The sequence below is a fragment of the Oncorhynchus tshawytscha genome, linkage group LG10, assembly GCF_018296145.1.
Source record: "Oncorhynchus tshawytscha isolate Ot180627B linkage group LG10, Otsh_v2.0, whole genome shotgun sequence".
NCBI classification, from domain to species: domain Eukaryota; kingdom Metazoa; phylum Chordata; class Actinopteri; order Salmoniformes; family Salmonidae; genus Oncorhynchus; species Oncorhynchus tshawytscha.
In genome coordinates this window covers 20,467,997-20,481,418 of record NC_056438.1, presented here as the reverse complement: position 1 = coordinate 20,481,418, position 13,422 = coordinate 20,467,997, and the positions used below count along the sequence as shown (strand labels likewise).

The following is a 13,422-nucleotide window of genomic DNA, read 5'->3' as shown; positions in this document are numbered from 1 at the left end:
CCACTTGTGTATTGGGGATAGTGGAAGAGGATTTTTCAATCTCTCCCTTGTGTGCGTGAGGTGGCCACACTTTCCTGCTGGGCTCTCAGGTTGACAGCAGCTTCAGGGCACGCCGGGTGTTCGGACACCAGAGTTTAGTGACTTGGTGTTTTTGTAAAAGTTCTCTCTCTCATCAGTGTATTTCCCATTTGAGTCAATGAGGAGCACAATCTCTGGCTTTTGTGTGTCCTCAGTTGGTCTGGGGGTGTTGTCAGGAGAGCTATCCGGGGGTCTGACAGGGGAGGGGTGCCAGGAGGGGGGTACTGCTGGGTTGGTGAATCCTGCCATGTTTATTTTTTATTCCACCTTTATTTAACCAGGTAGGCTAGTTGAGAACAAGTTCTCATTTACAACTGCGACCTGACCAAGATAAAGCAAAGCAGTTCGACACATACAACAATACAGAGTTACACATGGAGTAAACAAACATACAATCAATAATACAGTAGGAAAATCTAAACAAATGAGGTAACATAAGTGAGGTTAGGCAATAAATAGGCCATGGTGGCAAAGTAATTACAGTATAGCAATTAAACACTGGAATGGTAGGATGTGCAGAAGATTAATGTGCAAGTTGAGATACTGGGGTGCAAAGGAGCATGATAAATAAATAAATAAATACAGTATGGGGATGAGGTAGATTGGATGGGCTATTTACAGATGAGCTTTGTACAGGTACAGTAATCTGTGAGCTGCTCTGACAGCTGGTGCTTAAAGCTGGTGAGAGAGGTAAGATTTTTGCAATTCAGCAGAGAACTGGAAGGAGAGGTGGCCAAAGGAAGAATTGGCTTTGGGGGTGACCAGCGAGATATACCTGCTGGAGCGCATGCTACGGGTGGGTGTTGCTATGGTGACCAGTGAGCTGAGATAAGGCAGGGCTTTACCTAGCAGAGACTTGTAGATGACCTGGAGCCAGTGGGTTTGGCGACGAGTATGAAGCAAGAACCAGCCAACGAGAACTTACAGGTCGCAGTGGTGGATAGTATATGGGGCTTTGGTGACTAAACGGATGGCACTGTGATAGACTGCATCCAATTTGTTGAGTAGAGTGTATTTTGTAAATGACATCGCCGAAGTCAAGGATCGGTAGGATGGTCAGTTTTACGAGGGTATGTTTGGCAACATGAGTGAAGGGTGCTTTGTTGCAAAATAGGAAGCCGATTCTTGATTTCATTTTGGATTGGAGATGTTTAACGTGAGTCTGGAAGGAGAGTTTACAGTCTAACCAGACACCACAGTATTTGTAGTTGTCCACATATACTAAGTCAGAACCACCCAGAGTAGTGATGCTGGACGGTGGGCAGGTGGGAAATGTTATAGATAGGGATGGAAATTTCAGGGTTTTTGGTGGTTTTCCTAAGCCAGGATTCAGACACGGCTAAGACATCCGTGTTGGCAGAATGTGCTAAAGCAGTGAATAAAGCAAACTTAGGGAGTAGGCTTCTAATGTTAACATGCATGAAACCAAGGCTTTTACGGTTACAGAAGTCAACAAATGAGAGCACCTGGGGAGTAGGAGTGGAGGTAGGCACTGCAGGTCCTGGATTGACCTCTACATCACCAGAGGAACAGAGGAGAAGTAGGATAAGGGTACGGCTAAAGGCTATAAGAACCAGCCGTCTAGCACGTTCGGAACAGAGACTAAAGGGAGCAGGTTTCTGGGCACGATAGCATAGATTCAAGGCATAATCTACAGACAGAGGTATGGTAGGAAGAGAGTACATTGGAGGTAAACCTAGGCATTGAGTAATGAAGAGAGAGATTTCGTCTCTAGAGACATTTAAACCAGGTGATGTCATCGCATATGTAGGAGGTGGAACAACATGGTTGGTTAAGGTATATTGAGCAGGGCTATAGGCTCTACAGTGAAATAAGACCGTAATCACTAACCAGGACAGTAAATGGACAAGGCATATTGATATTAGGGAGAGACATGCGTAGCCAAGTGATCGTATGGGTCCAGTGAGTGTTTGGGCTGAGTGGGGACACGGCGATTCAGACAGTTAGCAGGCCGGTGCTACCAAGCTAGCATAACAGCCTAGGAGGGACATCGCGATGGGGGAAAAGTCTGTTTTGCCTCCTCGTGCGGTGACGTCGAATAGACCAGTCGTGGAATTAGTAGGGTTCCAAGTAGCAGAGGGGTCCAAGGCTGAGGTAGAGGTCTGAAGTGGGCTGTTCTTTTGACTTCTCTGTGGGGATGGCTAGCTCTCTCATGAGTGGTTGATTGTCGCACCTCAGCTTTCTCACCTCCTCCTTCAGTGCTGTTAGCTGTGCCATGTGTTTCTCTCTCTCCTCCTGTAGTGCTGTTAGCTGTGCCATGTGTTCCTCTCTCTCCTCCTTCAGTGCTGTTAGCTGTGCCATGTGTTCCTCTCTCTCCTCCTGCAGTGCTGTTAGCTGTGCCATGTGTTTCTCTCTCTCCTCCTGTAGTGCTGTTAGCTGTGCCATGTGTTTCTCTCTCTCCTCCTTCAGTGCTGTTAGCTGTGCCATGTGTTCCTCTCTCTCCTCCTGCAGTGCTGTTAGCTGTGCCATGTGTTTCTCTCTCCTCCTTCAGTGCTGTTAGCTGTGCCATGTGTTCCTCTCTCTCCTCCTTCAGTGCTGTTAGCTGTGTCATGTGTTCCTCTCTCTCCTCCTTCAGTGCTGTTAGCTGTGCCATGTGTTCCTCTCTCTCCTCCTTCAGTGCTGTTAGCTGTGTCATGTGTTCCTCTCTCTCCTCCTTCAGTGCTGTTAGCTGTGCCATGTGTTCCTCTCTCTCCTCCTTCAGTGCTGTTAGCTGTGCCATGTGTTTCTCTCTCTCCTCCTGCAGTGCTGTTAGCTGTGCCATGTGTTTCTCTCTCTTCCTTCAGTGCTGTTAGCTGTGCCATGTGTTTCTCTCTCCTCCTTCAGTGCTGTTAGCTGTGCCATGTGTTTCTCTCTCTCCTCCTGCAGTGCTGTTAGCTGTGCCATGTGTTCCTCTCTCTCCTCCTTCAGTGCTGTTAGCTGTGCCATGTGTTCCTCTCTCTCCTCCTGCAGTGCTGTTAGCTGTGCCATGTGTTCCTCTCTCTCCTCCTTCAGTGCTGTTAGCTGTGCCATGTGTTCCTCTCTCTCCTCCTTCAGTGCTGTTAGCTGTGCCATGTGTTTCTCTCTCTCCTCCTGCAGTGCTGTTAGCTGTGCCATGTGTTTCTCTCTCTTCCTTCAGTGCTGTTAGCTGTGCCATGTGTTTCTCTCTCTGTGCCTCCTTCAGTGCTGTTAGCTGTGCCATGTGTTTCTCTCTCTCCTCCTGCAGTGCTGTTAGCTGTGCCATGTGTTCCTCTCTCTCCTCCTTCAGTGCTGTTAGCTGTGCCATGTGTTCCTCTCTCTCCTCCTGCAGTGCTGTTAGCTGTGCCATGTGTTTCTCTCTCTTGTCCTTCAGTGCTGTTAGCTGTGTCATGTGTTTCTCTCTCCTCCTTCAGTGCTGTTAGCTGTGCCATGTGTTTCTCTCTCCTCCTTCAGTGCTGTTAGCTGTGCCATGTGTTTCTCTCTTGTCCTTCAGTGCTGTTAGCTGTGCCATGTGTTTCTCTCTCCTCCTTCAGTGCTGTTAGCTGTGCCATGTGTTTCTCTCTTGTCCTTCAGTGCTGTTAGCTGTGTCATGTGTTTCTCTCTTGTCCTTCAGTGCTGTTAGCTGTGCCATGTGTTTCCCTCTTGTCCTTCAGTGCTGTTAGCTGTGCCATGTGTTTCTCTCTTGTCCTTCAGTGCTGTTAGCTGTGTCATGTGTTTCTCTCTTGTCCTTCAGTGCTGTTAGCTGTGCCATGTGTTTCTCTCTTGTCCTTCAGTGCTGTTAGCTGTGCCATGTGTTCCTCTCTCTCCTCCTGCAGTGCTGTTAGCTGTGCCATGTGTTCCTCTCTCTCCTCCTGCAGTGCTGTTAGCTGTGCCATGTGTTTCTCTCTTGTCCTTCAGTGCTGTTAGCTGTGCCATGTGTTTCTCTCTTGTCCTTCAGTGCTGTTAGCTGTGCCATGTGTTTCTCTCTTGTCCTTCAGTGCTGTTAGCTGTGCCATGTGTTCCTCTCTCTCCTCCTGCAGTGCTGTTAGCTGTGCCATGTGTTCCTCTCTCTCCTCCTGCAGTGCTGTTAGCTGTGCCATGTGTTTCTCTCTTGTCCTTCAGTGCTGTTAGCTGTGCCATGTGTTTCTCTCTTGTCCTTCAGTGCTGTTAGCTGTGTCATGTGTTTCTCTCTTGTCCTTCAGTGCTGTTAGCTGTGCCATGTGTTTCTCTCTCCTCCTTCAGTGCTGTTAGCTGTGCCATGTGTTTCTCTCTCCTCCTTCAGTGCTGTTAGCTGTGCCATGTGTTTCTCTCTTGTCCTTCAGTGCTGTTAGCTGTGCCATGTGTTCCTCTCTCTCCTCCTTCAGTGCTGTTAGCTGTGCCATGTGTTTCTCTCTCTCCTCCTTCAGTGCTGTTAGCTGTGCCATGTGTTTCTCTCTCTCCTCCTGCAGTGCTGTTAGCTGTGCCATGTGTTTCTCTCTCTTCCTTCAGTGCTGTTAGCTGTGCTATGTGTTCCTCTCACTCTTCTTTCAGTGTTGTTAGCTGTGTCATGTGTTTCTCTCTTGTCCTTCAGTGCTGTTAGCTGTGCCATGTGTTCCTCTCTCTCCTCCTTCAGTGCTGTTAGCTGTGCCATGTGTTCCTCTCTCTCCTCCTGTAGTGCTGTTGGCTGTGCCATGTGTTTCTCTCTCTCCTCCTGTAGTGCTGTTAGCTGTGCCATGTGTTTCCCTCTCTCCTCTTTCAGTGCTGTTAGCTGTGCCATGTGTTTCTCTCTCTCCTCCTGTAGTGCTGTTAGCTGTGCCATGTGTTTCTCTCTTGTCCTTCAGTAGTGCTGTTAGCTGTGCCATGTGTTTCTCTCTTGTCCTTCAGTGCTGTTAGCTGTGCCATGTGTTTCTCTCTCTCCTCCTGTAGTGCTGTTGGCTGTGCCATGTGTTTCTCTCTTGTCCTTCAGTGCTGTTAGCTGTGCCATGTGTTTCTCTCTTGTCCTTCAGTGCTGTTAGCTGTGTCATGTGTTTCTCTCTTGTCCTTCAGTGCTGTTAGCTGTGCCATGTGTTTCTCTCTCTCCTCCTGTAGTGCTGTTAGCTGTGCCATGTGTTCCTCTCTCTCCTCCTGTAGTGCTGTTGGCTGTGCCATGTGTTTCTCTCTTGTCCTTCAGTGCTGTTAGCTGTGCCATGTGTTTCTCTCTCTCCTCCTGTAGTGCTGTTAGCTGTGCCATGTGTTCCTCTCTCTCCTCCTGTCGTGCTGTTAGCTGTGTCATGTGTTCCTCTCACTCCTCCTTCAGTGCTGTTAGCTGTGTCATGTGTTTCCCTCTCTTGTCCTTCAGTGCTGTTAGCTGTGCCATGTGTTTCTCTCTCGTCCTCCTGTAGTGCTGTTAGCTGTGCCATGTGTTCCTCTCTCTCCTCCTGTAGTGCTGTTAGCTGTGCCATGTGTTCCTCTCTCTCCTTCTTCAGTGCTGTTAGATGGCCTGTGTGTTCTGTGCCATAAGTTCTCTCACCTCAGACCAGAGTGCAGCCAGCTCTCTCAGACAGCCATCTATCTCCACCTTCAGCCCTCTGGGTAATGCAGTGTGGGGTGATGTTGTGCTGGTCTGTTTTGTGTGTCTGGAGTGTGTGGACTAGCTCTCTGAGCTCCACCATGTCTCTCTCCAGCTAGGTTAATTTATCTCTCTCAATGATGGAGCAGCAGTGCAGTTGTGGGACATGGGTGTGTTCTCACTCTCTCTCTTTTCTCCTTCCCTCGCTCTCTCCTTTTCTGTGTCCTTCTCCTTCCCCTTCTCTCTCGCTCTCTTTCTCTCTCTTTCTCCTTCTCCTTCCCTCTCTCTCCCTCTCTCTTTTTCTTCTTCTTCCCTCTCTCTCTTTCTCCTTCCCTCTCTCTCCCTCTTTCTCCTTCCCTCTCTCTCCCTCTCTCTTTTTCTTCTTCTTCTTCCCTCTCTCTCTCTCCCTCTCTCTCCTTCTCTCTCTCTCGCTCTCTCAATTTCCGTACTGTGTAATCATATCCTTTATACCATAGTCTCCCAATCTAATCTCATGCATCAATACTCTTTAATTCATCTGATTTGCTGGGACTCTCTCTCTATCTCGGATTCTTTCCTCAATTAGTTCACACCCCAACACTACACACTCAAGAACAGTCAGTGCACACACACAAACACACGCTCGCACACACACACACATGCAGAGTCAGCGCATGCACACACACAAACACATGCTCGAACACACACACACACACACGCACAGGCAGTGCATGCACACACACACACACACAGAAACACACACCAATCATTCCCTCATCTTGTCGACAGCCCTGCAATCAGCTCAAACAACAAGCAGTGAAAAATGGAAATGTTAGTCTTAATTATTTCCTCCATTCATTTGTACAACGAGTGTTCTCACCTTCAGCATAATCATCTCAAACTGCACAAATCAACAGGGGCAGCGGCACCCTGACAAAAACAACCACAGACAGACAGACAGAATGTTCATCCAGGGCCAAATCAACAGGGGCAGCGGCACCCTGACAAAAACAACCACAGACAGACAGACAGAATGTTCATCCAGGGCCAAATCAACAGGGGCAGCGGCACCCTGACAAAAACAACCACAGACAGACAGACAGAATGTTCATCCAGGGCCAAATCAACAGGGGCAGCGGCACCCTGACAAAAACAACCACAGACAGACAGACAGAATGTTCATCCAGGGCCAAATCAACAGGGGCAGCGGCACCCTGACAAAAACAACCACAGACAGACAGACAGAATGTTCATCCAGGGCCAAATCAACAGGGGCAGCGGCACCCTGACAAAAACAACCACAGACAGACAGAATGTTCATCCAGGGCCAAATCAACAGGGGCAGCGGCACCCTGACAAAAACAACCACAGACAGACAGAATGTTCATCCAGGGCCAAATCAACTGTTATTGTTCGCATGATGATTGCATATTGTTCAGTTGCTGCTTTGGTAATGGTGGTTGTGTGGTTTTGGATCCTGACCGCTGAACCAAACTACTGTTATCCTATTCCAGTGTGGTCTGTAGTGAGTATACCACAAAGGGAGACAGGGGGAGCAGTGGTGTGGTCTCTTTCTCTCTCTCATCCCCAACCAGCAAGGCTAACCCCATGGTTTACGGTTGCAGTAGGTGCTTCCTTCTCCATCCTTTCACCCCCCTTTTATTCTCTCCCTCTCCCTCCCTCTCATTCTCTCTCTGTGTTAGTGGCTCACTCATTATTGTCATGTCTTTAGTTTCTCTGCAGCAAAACCTGGGGTTGCCAGGTTGGATACTGTATCACACAACTATCCACTCACACAGGCATGTGTCATCTCTTAAAGTTTATTTAGTAGGACTCTTTCCCGGAGAAAAGCATCTGGCAACCCCCATGGTTCTGATGCTGTAATGCTTCAGCCTTTTTAGACTGGCAGCTGGTAGCCAGTTACTGTTAAATGGGGGGTTTTGCAAGCATCTGGCAACCTCCTCGAGCAGAGCAGTGCATGGAGGGTTGCCAGAGCTAGTGCATCCCCCCAGAACATGTACTGTATCGCAATAATGATCATCATCACTCTAATCATTACCATCATGCAATAAGAGGGGAAACAATAGTAATTGCTTCCACCCTCCGGTCCCTAGAGTTGTGTGTGTACATAAAAATGGGGTTTTAGAGGAGAGGAGAGGGGGTTGTGGATGGAGGAGGGGGGATTTTCAATAAGGTGATCGACTTCTCTGTTCTCCCCTTCTTATTATTCTCTTTCCCTCTTCTCTCTCTCTCTCTCTATTCACCCTCTCTCTCTTTCTGTGTTTAATTGGAGAAATGGTGAACTCCGTAATCCTTCCTATGTAGTATTTTAATTGTGTGCGGGCGGGATGCAGTGTTTTAGTAATTACTGTTGAAGTCAAAGCCCTTTAGCAGTTAGATAAGGAGAGAGGAGTTGGACTATTTTAATAGAGTAAAAGCTTTTGTTTGAGAGAGAGACAGGGACAGGGGGGAGAGGATAGGAAAAGAAAGAAACAGGTACGAATTTAAAAAAACAACTAAAATGGCATCCATTATCATGAAATCCAACAATAAATACAGCCCGTATGTTGCTGAGGCGCCAGCCTCCTCCTACCACAATACAATCCACATAATACAACAACAGAGTTTAACAGGAGGGTCACCGTCACTCTCAGAGGGTGTCCTGTCCACCAGCCCTACGTCTCACTGTACTGTCCCCATACATGCTTCACTCACGACTCACTCTGAAGACCACTGCATGCGACACAAGCATGCAAGCTTTGCACACTACAACTCTCCCCCTCTCTCTCTCTCTCTCTCTCTCTCTCTCTCTCTCTCTCTCTCTCTCTCTCTGAGGTAGGTGTTTCCGAAGCCGTGGGCCACGTAACTCTCCATTCCGCATATTCAATCTCTCCCTATCCCAGTCTGCTGTCCCCACATGTTTCAAGATGGTAACCATTGTTCCTGTACCCAAGAAGACAAAGGTAACTAAACTAAATGACTATCACCCTGTAGCGCTCACTTCCGTCATCATGAAGTGCTTTGAGAGACTAGTCAAGGATCATATCACCTCCACCCTCCCTGTCACCCTAGACAGACTCCAATTTGTTTACCGCCCCAATAGGTCCACAGACGACGCAATCGACATCACACTGCCCACTGCCCTGTCCCATCTGGACAAGAGGAATACCTATGTAAGATTGCTGTGCATTGACTACAGCTCAGCATTCAACACCATAGTACCCTCCAAGCTCATCATTAAGCTTGAGGCCCTGAAACCCGCCCTGTGCAACTGGGTCATGGACTTCCAGACGGGCCGCCCCCAGGTGGTGAAAGTAAGAAACAACATCTGCATGCTCAACCCCTCCTGTACTTCCTGTTCACCCATGACTACGTGGCCATGCACGCCTCCAACTCAATCATTTGCAGATGACACAACAGTAGTAGGCTTGAATACCAACAACGATGAGGCGGCCTACAGGGAGGAGGTGAGGGCACTCAGAGTTTGGTGTGAGGAAAACAACCTCTCACTCAACGTCAACAAAACAAAGGAGATGATCGTGGACTTCAGGAAACAACAGAGGGAGCACCCCCTTATCCACATGGACAGGACAGTAGTGTGGAAAGTTAAGTTCCTCGGTGTACACATCACAGACCAACTGAAATGTTCCACACACACAGACAGTGTGGTGAAGAAGGTGCAACAGCACCTAAAACCCTCAAAAACTTTACAGATGCACAATTGAGAGCATCCTGTCGGGCTGCATCACCGCCTGGTACGGCAACTACACCACACATAACCGCAGGGATCTCCAGAGGGTGGTGCGGTCTGCACAATGCATAACCGGGGGCAAACCACCTGCCCTCCAGGACACCTACAGTACTGCACCCGATGTCACAGGAAGGCCAAAAAGATCAAGGACAACAACTACCCGAGCCACTGCCTGTTCACCCGCTACCATCCAGGAGGCGAGGTCAGTAAAGGTTCATCAAAGCTGGGACTGAGAGACTGAAAAAGAACTTCAATCTCAAGGCCATCAGACTGTTAAACAGCCATCACCAACACAGAGAGGCTGCTGCCAACATACAGACTTTAAATCATTGTCCATTTTAATAAATGGATCACTAGTCACTTTAATAATGCCACTTTAATAATGTTTACATATCTTTCATTACTCATCTCATATGTATATACTGTATTCTATACCATCTATTACATATTGCCTATGCCGCTCGGTCATCGCTCATCCATATATTTATATGTACATACTCTTATTCCATTACTTTACTTAAATTTGTGTGTATTAGGTATTTATTGTGGAATTGTTAGATCACTTGTTAGATATTACTGCACTGTCGGAACTAGAAAGCACAAGCATTTCGCTACACTCGCAATAACATCTGCTAACCATGTGTGTGTGACCAATAACATCTGCTAACCATGTGTGTGTGACCAATAACATCTGCTAACCATGTGTGTGTGACCAATAACATCTGCTAACCATGTGTGTGTGACCAATAACATCTGCTAACCATGTGTGTGTGACCAATAACATCTGCTAACCATGTGTGTGTGACCAATAACATCTGCTAACCATGTGTGTGTGACCAATAACATCTGCTAACCATGTGTGTGTGACCAATAACATCTGCTAACCATGTGTGTGTGACCAATAACATTTGATTTAAACAAATTAGCAAACTCACAGCAGCTTCCTGCTAAATGGATGGGGGCAGTACCCAAGTCTCTCTGGCTCCTACAGTATCTCTCACAGATGTGAAAGGGTGTGTGTGTGTGTGTGTGTGTGTGTGTGTGTGTGTGTGTACCTGTGCGTGTATGTGTGCTCTCTCCCATTTCCCATCCCCAAATACTTCCCTCAAAATGCAACTTTAAATAGAGACATTGAAATTAACAGTGATGTTGAAAGTGAAGTAGGAAGTTAAGGCTGAAGGGAGAGGGGGGTAGCGACGGGGAAAGGATGATGTTCGGGTCCCTGGTGGTGAGTTATCTAGCATACCTGAGCGAAACAGCACCTGACAAAAAGTCAATATTTCCCCCAGACTCACACACATTCAGAGAGACAATAACACACTGGCAAAAAGACTCAACACAGTCTATCTCACCCAAACTGACCCAACAATGTCTACCTCATACCAAACAGACTCAACACAGTCAATCTCACCCAAACTGACCCAGACTCACTCTTAGATAGAGTAAAAAAACTTTGGAAGGATGAATGTGTTGTACACTAGGTGTAACTACAGGAGAGGATTCCACTCCTACACTGCATGTTCAAAACAGGTGATTCCACTCCTACACTGCATGTTCAAAACACGTGATTCCACTCCTACACTGCATGTTCAAAACACGTGATTCCACTCCTACACTGCATGTTCAAAACACGTGATTCCACTCCTACACTGCATGTTCAAAACACGTAATTCCACTCCTACACTGCATGTTCAAAACACGTAATTCCACTCCTACACTGCATGTTCAAAACACGTGATTCCACTCCTACACTGCATGTTCAAAACACGTGATTCTGTTTCAATGTTGAAAACACATGATTTCCACGACCCCGTTTTCATGTTGAAAACACGTGATTCCACTCCTACACTGCATGTTCAAAACATGTGATTCCCACGACCCCGTTTTCATGTTCAAAACAAGTGATTCCACTCCTACACTGCATGTTCAAAACACGTGATCCCACTACTATACTGCATGTTCAAAACACGTGATTCCACTACTACACTGCATGTTCAAAACACGTGATTCCACTCCTACACTGCATGTTCAAAACACGTGATTCCACTCCTATAATGTATGTTCAAAACACGTGATTTCGTTTCAATGTTGAAAACACGTGATTCCACTCCTACACTGCATGTTCAAAACATATGATTCCCACGACCCCGTTTTCATGTTCAAAACACGTGATTCCACTCCTACACTGCATGTTCAAAACACGTGATTCCCACGACCCCATTTTCTTGTTCAAAACACGTGATTCCACTCCTACACTGCAGGTTCAAAGCACATGATTCCCACCACACCGTTTTCATGTTCAAAACACTTGATTCCCACGATCCCGCATTCATGTTGTCATGGCCCCGTTTTCTTACTTTCTTTTTTACATCCTCCTGTTCCTCTCTTCAACTGCAATCCCTTGCTCTCTCTTCTCTACCCCCTCTCTTTATCTCTCTAACCCCAAAACAAACTAACACCACTCTCTCTCTCCTTCCTTCCATCTCTCTGTGTGGTTACCTCTCGGTAGAGGTCAGGCTCAGTCTGTCCTTGCCTGCTTTAATCAGACCATCTACTGATTCCCTCTCAGCTGAATATACAGTGGGGCAAAAAAGTATTTAGTCAGCCACCAATTGTGCAAGTTCTCCACTCTTAAAAAGATGAGAGAGGCCTGTAATTTTCATCATAGGTACACTTCAACTATGACAGACAAAATGAGAAAAAATATCCAGAAAATCACATTGTAGGATTTTTTTATGAATTTATTTGCAAATTATGGTGGAAAATAAGTATTTGGTCACCTACAAACATGCAAGATTTCTGGCTCTCACAGACCTGTAACTTCTTCTTTAAGAGGCTCCTCTGTCCTCCACTCCTTACCTGTATTAATGGCACCTGTTTGAACTTGTTATCAGTATAAAAGACACCTGTCCACAACCTCAAACAGTCACACTCCAAACTCCACTATGGCCAAGACCAAAGAGCTGTCAAAGGACACCAGAAACAAAATTGTAGACCTGCACCAGGCTGGGAAGACTGAATCTGCAATAGGTAAGCAGCTTGGTTTGAAAAAATCTACTGTGGGAGCAATTATTAGGAAATGGAAGACATACAAGACCACTGATAATCTCCCTCGATCTGGGGCTCCATGCAAGATCTCACCCCGTGGGGGTCAAAATGATCACAAGAACGGTGAGCAAAAATCCCAGAACCACACGGGGGGGGGGGACCTAGTGAATGACCTGCAGAGCTGGGACCAATGTAACTAAGCCTACCATCAATAACACACTACGCTGCCAGGGACTCAAATCCTGCAGTGGCAGACGTGTCCCCCTGCTTAAGCCAGTACATGGCCAGGCCCGTATGAAGTTTGCTAGAGAGCATTTGGATGATCCAGAAGAAGATTGGGAGAATGTCATATGGTCAGATGAAACCAAAATATAACTTTTTGGTAAAAACTCAACTCGTTGTGTTTGGAGGACAAAGAATGCTGAGTTGCATCCAAAGAATACCATACCTACTGTGAAGCATGGGGGTGGAAACATCATGCTTTAGGGCTGTATTTCTGCAAAGGGACCAGGACGACTGATCCGTGTAAAGGAAAGAATGAATGGGGCCATGTATCGTGAGATTTTGAGTGAAAACCTCCTTCCATCAGCAAGGGCATTGAAGATGAAACGTGGCTGGGTCTTTCAGCACGACAATGATCCCAAACACACCGCCCGGGCAATGAAGGAGTGACTTCGTAAGAAGCATTTCAAGGTCCTGGAGTGGCCTAGCCAGTCTCCAGATCTCAACCCCATAGAAAATCTTTGGAGGGAGTTGAAAGTCCGTGTTGCCCAGCAACAGCCCCAAAACATCACTGCTCTAGAGGAGATCTGCATGGAGGAATGGGCCAAAATACCAGCAACAGTGTGTGAAAACCTTGTGAAGACTTACAGAAAACGTTTGACCTCTGTCATTGCCAACAAAGGGTATATAACAAAGTATTGAGATAAACTTTTGTTATTGACCAAATACTTATTTTCCACCATAATTTGCAAATAAATTCATGAAAAATCCTACAATGTGATTTTCTGAAAGAAAAACGTTTATTTTGTCTGTCACAGTTGAAGTGTAAATATGATGAAAATTACAGACCTCCCTCATCTTT

General features: G+C 46.7%; 1 protein-coding gene across 1 annotated transcript in view; it reads right to left on the bottom strand.

Moving 5' to 3' along the window:
- Positions 1 to 13,422, bottom strand: part of LOC121847586 (fibroblast growth factor 11-like) — a 177,170-nt gene that overhangs the window by 106,911 nt on the left and 56,837 nt on the right. The gene's annotated exons all lie outside the window — the stretch shown is intronic.